Genomic DNA, 9,555 nt, shown 5'->3' with positions numbered 1-9,555 from the left:
TGTCTCCCCAGCTCCCAGCCTTGCTCCTGACCTAAAACTCCCCTGATGGAGGGAAGCACTCCCACCCTTGAAACTCCATCCCATAGTCGGTTCAGCTGGACATCAGGGCAACCCTGGCCAGACCCCACTCCCACCCTGATAGGTTTGGCCTCACCCAGGGTCCCACCCTGGAAGGGACAGACCTTCCAGTCCCAAACTCGGAGGCACCATTGCTTCCTGCCTGGCCAGGGACACTCTCCTTTATTCCCTAAACTACCTGGGGTCCAGGATATGTCCCCGTGCTCCCTGTCCAGGGAGGGTGAGGATTCTGGCTGGCAGTGGCTCAACCTCCGCTTTCCAGTTATGCAAATGACACTTATGCAAACAAAGGGATCCTACTCCCTTTAAGCGGGCTTCCTTCCTGGAGAAAACGGCGAGGCTCACTCCCCGTCGTGCTGGTGGAGTGAGTCCCTTGCAAGGTGGGGACGGCCCCACCTTGCAGCTGCCCACCCTGGGGGACCTGAAAATTAAAGTCTGAGAACTTGGAAGGGATCATTAGCTCCAACCCCATCGTTTCAAAGGTGGGAAAACTGAAGACGGGAGAGAGGAAGAAAGTTCCACTGTTAAAGAACACTGGTTGAGGAGGATGTGCTCACCCCAACTCCACCCCAGGAAAAATGACTGCAGCGTGCTCTCACTTGTTCATCAGTTTTGCCTTTTTCTATGAGACTTCTTTTTTGAGAGGCCTGAGAATCTCCATGCAGTGCTCTTTCTGGAAAGGGCATTTTATTTATTTATTTTTTAATATAAATTTATTTATTTATTTATTTATTTTTGGCTGTGTTGGGTCTTCGTTTCTGTGCGCGGGCTTTCTCCAGTTGCGGCAAGCGGGGGCCACTCTTCATCGCGGTGCGCGAGTCTCTCCCTGTCGCGGCCTCTCCCTTTGCGGAGCACAGGCTCCAGACGCGCAGGCTCAGTAGCTGTGGCTCACGGGCTTAGTTGCTCCGTGGCATGTGGGATCTTCCCAGACCAGGGCTCGAACCCGTGTCCCCTGCATTGGCAGGCAGATTCTTAATCACTGTGCCACCAGGGAAGCTGGAAAGGGCATTTTACTTAGAAGATTTTACCTTTATTAGGAGGGAAAACTTGGCAGCCCTACGTTGCTGCATCTCTGCTCCCAGACCTGGGAAGATGGGAGCCCTGAGAGCCTTGTCTCTCTCTGGGGAGGGTTCCCTGGGGGAGAGGAGTGTAAGAGGGATGAAGGGAGGAGAGACATGATGGTCCTTTGGCTGCCTTTAAGAGGCCTCATAAACCTGGAGCCTGGGAGAACCTGAAAGAGGTAAAACCTGAGATGCTGACTCATTAAGAGTTATAGGCCCGTTTGCGTGACATTTCAAGGGTGATGTGGCCATGTGTGGCTTGATGTAGTAGAACAGCACTTGTTTCTGACCTATGCCTCCTAGATCGCTCCTTCTGGTACCCCAAAGCTTGCTTAAGCACTTCCTGTTTGTCTAACACGTAATGACCATCGTACTATGTTCCTCATGCTGAGCACCTGGAGTTCAAATATGGAGCCAGTTGAGGCCCTTGGAAGGTCAAGCCCCTGGCTTGCAGGTAGGTGGATGTTTGGAAGGCATCATCCAAAGATGAGCTCATGAGTTCTCCTAACCTGGACAGAGAACCCCCCAAACTAGACCCAAGTTTCTGTGCCTGCTTACACGACCTATTTTCTAGCTACAAACAGCTAGCATTACTTGTTCTAAACATCTGGCATTACCTGCCTGCTTAGTTATCTCGCCTCTGGCTTCAAACAGCTGTTGGGCCTACCCACTCTCCACCTCCTTCCTCCTGGAAGGATCTGGAAGCACCAGATCCACAAGTTCTGATGTCTTTAAAAGGATCAGCCTGGGCAACAAGGCTCATTTGGGAGCTGTGATATTCACGTCGACTCTAGTGAAAGTCCAGCAGCCACCCTTTTCGCCTCCAACTGGACACCATGCGGGCCTGTGTTCCCCTGATAGTGGCCGTGCTCTGTCGCCTGGCCTGGGCTGGTAAGTCACTACGGGTGGGGATGACAGGAGTCCTGCCGAGAGTTGGGGAACTTGGGAGAGTGTGAGGGTAGTGAGAAAAGAGAGAGCCAGCTCTGTCCTAAAGCCATGGACACCTTAGACCAGGCCTGGTCTGAGGCAAGGCGTTGCCTCTGGAGTGGATTGGGCTGTGTGAAGGGAGCTACAGAGCTGATGGACCGATGTCATGGAAGCCCCTTCTCGACGACTTGGAAGATGAGCCCCAAGCAGCCCTTAGTCTAACCTGACTTTTGATCTCACCAAGGTTTTGTTTTCTGGGGCCACTGTATAGCGTAAAGCTGGGCTGTGGCTGACTGGGTTTGAATGGCCTGGTCGCCCTTGGTCACTTCCTCTGCTACCTGGGGGTGGGTGAGTTGTCTGGGTGGGACCTTTCCCTGGGTAAAGGCTTAGGAGGAGGGCAGGCTCTGGGGAAACTGGAAGAGCCCCTGACCAGGAGGCAGGTCATGTGGTCAGAGGAATCAGTCTTGTCCTGTGTTAGAGGACCTAAAGCAGAGAAGGGTCCTGGCCCCCAGGTACTAGCGATGCAGGGACGGGACCTGTGGCTAAGGATGGGAACATTTTCCTGTTGAGCAGCTGGCAGATGCGGACGCTGGTGTGTTAATTAGTGGTTACTGGGTGAGTAGGGAGAGTGCCAAGGGAGGGGCTGAGCTGAGGGATGTGGGGGGAATCCTCTGCCCAAGGAGAAAGAATCTCACCCAGGTTTTTCCTACATAGGACTGTGGTAAGGGTGAAATAAGATAACATACAAGAAGCACCCTACATGGAGTGAGATCTCAATAAATTGGGTCTTTGATTATGATTGTGCTTATAAAGATAAATACATGTAAAATAATATATAATATTTATAAGTGTATTTAGAACATATTAATTATATTAATATAGCAAGTATTTATTTATATAAAATAATTATATAAATATAAAATTTACTCTTGGAATCATTTCCAGTCAGGTTGTGGATAAGGAGACCCCTAACAGGATTCCTAAATGGAAAACGTTTGGAGGGGAAAGCCATTCCCAGGCCTCCCACGCTGGATGGGATCGTGTACCCCCTCTCCAGCACACACGGCAGAGAGCTGGGCCCCGGGTGGTGCAGAGCTCTTGGTAGGGAGTGAGGGAGGGTGTGAGAGCCTCTAGCTTACTGTGAAGGAGTGGTGTGGGGTTGAGGCATTCCAGTCTCAGGAGAGGAGAGCAACTGGAGACATTTGATCCTTGGGGGACATCCCTGAGGGCAGAGGCCAAGGTGGCTTCAGAAGGGCAGATGGAGCCCTTGCCCCTGGGGCTGGTGGTCTGATCCTGCTGTGGGATTGATGCGGAAGAGAGGGTCCAGTGGGTGATGCCTCCTTCTTTCCTAAAGTGGGAGGAAGAGGCTCGGTTCTTGCCTGTCCTGTCCCAACATCTCAGAACTTAGATGCAAGAGTATGAATAGCATGGGAGCCAATCTTAGGTCCCTGGTTGTTTCAAGTGAATTGAAGCAGGAATCTGGTCCTGGTAGTGAATCTTCTTGGTTGGCTAGGTGTCCATGGAAACAGCATCTGAGGCCCCCAGAGAAGCACAGATGTGGGAGTCCCCAACCATCAGAGGGGCTGAGGGCTGGCATATGGGGACACCCAGGTTTGGGACCAAGTTTCTTGGTGGGCAGTGTGGTCAGGGACTTGGTGTTGAGGCATACTGAAGTGGTGGAGCGTACGGAGAAATTTAGCATTTCGTGTGGGGATGGGGGGTGGTGATAAGCTCTTCCCGGGAAATGGGGAGGGTACCTCTGTCCAGGAGAAGAAAGGCCAAAATGGAGTAAGGCAGAAAGAGAGAGTCAGAGAGATGGGGCAGAGGATTACTGGAGCAGTGATTCAGGCGCCTGGCTGGTGAGCAAGGCGCACACAGAGTGTTTGTATGAACCGGAGGTACCGGGTGGGATCGCTGGAGCGAGTAGTCAGGGTGACACTCTGACATTCACCTGAGTGTCCCCAGAACAGCACGGGGAGGTACCTATGAGGAGAAGTCCCTCCCACTCCTCCCCTCCCCCCTCAAATCCCAAGGTCCTCTTGAAGCACATGGTGAGGTTTACAGGGAAGTGTGAAGGACCCCTGGCCTGGGGTTCCTACTGGAGACAAAGTTCTTGAACAGAGATGAAAAAGTCCACTCAGCCAGGGCCAGTGGGGCGGTGTCCTCTCGAGCTCTACAGAGCTGACTATTCACTTGCAGCCCTTGTCGACTGGTGCCAGCTGCTGGAATGGAGTGAATTCCTTCCTTGGACTCTGCTGACCTGGCCCATTAAGAACGTTGCCCTGATTTGTCTGAATTCTCTCCCTTTGGACTCTGGGTGTACTGCCAGGCTGACTGAGCAGGCAGCTGACACAGCCTTCCTCCTGGGCTGAAAACTTCTCCTTAAGGTCTTTGCATTTGGGTTCCAAGGGAGCATCATTTAAGATTCAGGGGCAGTTCCCCTAGGCTTGGAGGGACAAGTGGCCTTGGGCCTGGTCTCTTTTAGGGACAATCCACTGGATCTGCCTTTCTGGCCACATGGGAAGCCCTTTACACAGTGTGAAGTTGCCTCAGGACCTGGGTTAATCTTGACGCGACGCCTCTTTGTTGTAAAGAACACAGACTCATAGCGAAGAGGTCAGCTAGAAACCGTCAGCAACATAAATGCGCCGACACCCCAGCCCAAGCGATGGCCCAGCTGAAACCCAGGGAGGGAGTCAGCTAGATTGAGTATATAGACAGGGAAGAGTGCTCCAGCCAGTCTGGACACTTGCCACCTTGAAGATGGGCATGAAATACTGACCGTTTATTTATCTGACATCTAAGTGGTGCTACTATGTGTCATGCAGTGTCCTAAGTGCTTTACAAAAATGAACTCATTTAATTCTTACGACTAGGCTATGAGATGGGCTCCATTATTATCACACTTTTACAGAGAAGGAAACTGAGGCACAGAAGGTCAAATAACTTGCCCAAGATCACGTAGCTAGAAAGCAAAAGAACCAGAATTCTGGCCTCGAGCAGTTTGGTGCCAGAGTCTGGGTTCTTGGTCTCTCTGCTGTGCCACCCTCATTAGCACAGTATAAACCCTAATCCCAGAATCCAAACCAGTGACTAAACCCATATCTCTCTATCTCTCCACCTCCACCCCAATGCAGGCTAAATTTCGATGCTATACCTGTGTGGAATCACAACCAGGACCAAACCCCAAATCTAATCTAAGGCAAAATCAGGATTATTTCTCCTCTCCTAGTCCTGACATATTCCTCAACCCTGCAGTTTTAAACCTATTCCCATTCCTTACCCAAACAGCAACCCAAAATTGTTATTTTACCAATAATTAACTCAAGCCCAAATCCTAACTTTAGCTCTTAATCTAAACCTAATCCACCCCAACCCGGGCCCCAATTAGGTTTCAGTTTCTTCATTCATACAAATTCCAGTGTTAACTGTGACTCTGACTCTGATCTTGACATTCTCCGTAACCCACAGCCTGACCCTAAACCCAGTACCCACTAAATCCAAACCTCAGGAACCTCAAATGGAAACAAAGGCTCTGTTATCACCCTTAAAGCCCAGAGTGAAAGGAAAGAGTGCCCAGCCAGCTGTCACCCTGGCTCACCCCCTCCACTGTCTTTGCTGTGGCGAGCTTGTTTTTTTAGGAGTGCTGGTGGGTTTGTACCGTTTCTTTCAAAATTTCTTGTCTTATGCCCCTTGTGACCAAAAGCTGGCTTCTGCAAGCCACTTGGCTGGAGTAAGGGATGTGGTCTGTGGTTACGTAACAGATCTTATTCCAAAGTCCAATTCTCACCCACACCCACCTCATTCCCCACCCTGAGCTAAACTAATCCAAACTAGAAGAGACAGAAAGACGTGACACAGGGGGGAAGAGGGTGCAGAGGAGACCAAACGAAGGGGAGGGAAGAACAAAGAAGCAGAAGACATAAAAGTGACAGGATGAGAGGCAGAAGTCAGAGGGGAGAAGGCAGGTGGGATCATTGGAGCGAAGGTGACTCACCATCCTCTATGTGACAGGTGAATGGTGGCCTCTGGGCTATGCCCAGCCCACAGACCTCTTTCTTCGGTCTGTCCGAATTTTTTAAAATTGGAAACTTTCACATAAAAATGAAGGCTTCTTTTGAAAACCTGGAGGCTCTGGCAACACGGAGCCTGCATCTCAACATGGCAACAATTGGCTGGAGCTGCTAGTGGCTGCCAATTTCAGGCAGGGCATCGTTCCCAAGTTTGTCACCGTCCCCACCTCTTTCTACTGCCTCCCTGCTTCTTGACTCGTTCGTGTTACAGGTCTAGCCGCAAGTGGCACCTGACGTTGTGATCCTGGTCTATATTATTAGTCAGTGGGTGGCAGGTGGCGGGTGGTGGGGACGAGGCTTATGCTGTGTATGGGAGGCTGTGCACGTACCTCTCCCTGGCAGCTAGCAATGACCTTCCCTGCCAGGTGGGACCCCTGCCCCTGTCTGTGAACCCTCCTGCAGAGGGTGCCTCGATGAGGAGAGTAGGAGCCCCGTAGAGCTAAGTTTGTGACCTTTACTGCCCATAGGCCAAACGGAGTCATGCGCATCTCGCTGTCATGAGAAATTTGACCGGGATGCTGCTTGTCAGTGTGACCGTCGGTGTCCCCGGCACGGGGACTGCTGTGAAGACTATGAGCGCCTGTGTACAGGGGAGGTTCCTTGTGGGATGAAGGGTCTAGGGGGCACGGCAGGCCAGACCATGACCATATCTAGCCTGCCTGAGGGGCTGCTGGCCAGGGCATCCAGCCGTACAGAGCAGGGTTCCAGACTGATGGCTGGGCTCAAAGGGCCCAAACAAGGACCCTGACGAGCAGAGCAGGGGTCAGGGCTTTGGCCACAACTCATCCTGGGTATTCTAGGATGTCTCCAACATGAGACCCCGACTTCAAATAAAGTAGATGTCATTTACCTGGAATATCTGTCTGAACTACCAGGATTAATAATATCTGGAAAATTTAAGTAATTCCAAAAAAAAGCAAAAGGATGAAAATATCATTTTAGCATGTATTACATTACCAATTATCATTTGCAAACGTAAAAAAATGGTAGTGAACTTTCCCAACTTGCATGCCACCAGGAAGACCGCATGGCATCAGTAACTGTCACAATTCATACTCTTCCTATCGCGTGTTGCACGTCTCTGACCCGTCGTTCCCAGGCCAGAGGTTAAATGGGACATGCACCACCCGCAAAAGCCAGTTGTTCTTCTGCTACTCCAACTACACAGTTTTAAATTTGAAAAACTCATTTTGAATAATTCCCTTGTTTGGATGCTTCCAATATTTTAGACTCCCAGATAAATGGTCTTCTGCTTTGTGACATGAAGCCTTGCTAAGTTCACTGTCAAACCATGTGCCCCATGGTAGGTAACCACCAGCAAGACCACTGCATATGGTTGTGCAGGTTGTGCACTGCACAAGGGCCCCTGGTTGAGAAGGTGAGTTGGACCAGAGTTGAATTTGTATCCTTCTCGCTAAGCCATGTGTCTTGGTGAAGAGCCGTGTCTGCTGAGAAAGGAGTACCTTTTCCTAATTTGCCCAAGAGTGGTTTCTGCTGGCCCAGCAATGTGCCCTCAGAGCTGCTTCCACCCAAAGGAACGCTGATTCAATTTACACAAAAAACACCACACATACTAGCAGTTCTGCTCATCAGACCCAGGCAGGAAAACCCAGGCCCAGAGCTCAGTGCCAGAATCAGAGCCAACCCCCCTTCTTTTTTTTTTAAATTAATTTTTATTGGAGTATAGCTGATTTACAATGTTGTGTTAGTTTCTGCTGTACAGTAAAGTGAATCAGTTATACATATACATACATCCAGTCTTTTTTAGATTCTACCCCCCTACAGGTCATTACAGAGTATTGGGTAGAGTTCCCTGTGCTATACAGGAGGTTCTTATTATTGATAGTTATCTATTTTATATATAGTAGTTGTATAGGTCAATCCCAATCTCCCAATTTATCCCTTCTCCCCTTCCCCCTGGGGAACCATAAGTTTGTTTTCTATGTGCCGACCCCTCTTCTGCTGCCCTGTGCCCCACGTGGCAGACACACGGAGGCCTGTGCACCTTGGACAATCAGGCTGGCATTTCAAGATAGAGACGATACTCAGCCTAGCAGCTATTTCATCACTGTCTCTGATGTGCAACTCAGAATCCTTTTCCCACAGAAAAAATATTATAAATGATGGTTGAGACTCTAGATCAGCTCACAAAGGTCTATTTAGCACAAACGGTGGCTGAGTTAAGAACCCTGTGGATTGTCAGCACTTAAAACACAGGCTGGCAGAAAGCAAATGATCAGGAGATGTTTGTTGACTGAATGAATAACCTGCCCCACGGTTCTGATGGTAAGAACACGATACTATCTGGTGACCGCGCTGACAGACTCTGAAGCACTTTGTAATAGTGTTGGGTTCAGGGCGGGGGTGGTGTAGGGGTAGAATTTATTCCACTCTGTGATGAGAGAGGAGCTCAGAGTCCCCAGCAACATTCATTCCCTCCTCTTCCTCCCCAGCCCCACTCCACCCTTCTCTGCCCAGAGCCAAGGTTGCAGTCACTCAGCTTGCAGGCAAGGGAATGGGCCAGCAATAGGAAGGTGCTTTTCTGAATGCGTCTAATTCCCAAATGCAGCCTTTGTGGCCATTGTCAAGTGTAATTGTGAAGAAAGAAGGGAATTTGGTATCTCAGGAAACAGTTCTTATTCCATGAGGCCTGGGAGGAGTTCACCCTTGACTCTGGGAGTCATTACAGGTAAGGGATGTTCCTAAGTGAGGGTCTTGTCATTTGGAGAGTTCAAACCTATCCATCTATCAATTTACATTAAATAAAAGTCATCCCAACCTCAGAGTTTTCAGCCCAGAAGAGACCACCTCCTGCCCACCACCTCCCCTTTCTACAGATGAGCACACTGGGTACCAGAAGGGTAAACAGTGAGGAAGGTTGTCGCCTGGGGATGTTCTTTCACTTCTGTGAACAGTTTTCAATCCCCCTGTCTTACATTTTCAGATTTTCTCCTCCTTCACCTGGTACTTATTCAATGTACCCTCGCCCCTGTTTCAGATTTTCTTCCACTGCACATGCTTGTCCCCGAAGCTGGGAGGACTGAGAATCAGTGCTAAAGAGGAGGGGCCCTTTGGGGATGTTTGGTGACTTGACTTCTCTGACCTACAGCTGATGAGGACCCCAGAGAGCCAGAGCCATTCCTGGAGCTGGAAGAAGAGACGGAGGGGGCCCCGGCTAGCGGTGAGGCTGCCTCCCCAGAGGGGGCCCGTCGGGATAAAGATGAGGGACATGGGAGGATGACGAGGAGGGGGCGGCCATGTGAGCGGCCACAGGCCCAGGCCGAAGCCAGATGGGACCCCAAATCCAGCACCTGGAGGTGGTGAGAGGGGCTCGCTGGACTCTTGGGGTCTGGGAGGGAGGAAGCCCCAGGGCCTCAGTGACCTGGGGGGTCGGCAGGAAAGAGTCCGAGGCCTGC

Source organism: Balaenoptera ricei, chromosome 10, assembly GCF_028023285.1.
Source record: "Balaenoptera ricei isolate mBalRic1 chromosome 10, mBalRic1.hap2, whole genome shotgun sequence".
Lineage (NCBI taxonomy): Eukaryota > Metazoa > Chordata > Mammalia > Artiodactyla > Balaenopteridae > Balaenoptera > Balaenoptera ricei.
The sequence above is the reverse complement of the archived record's forward strand: the minus strand, read 5'-3'. Positions refer to the sequence as shown.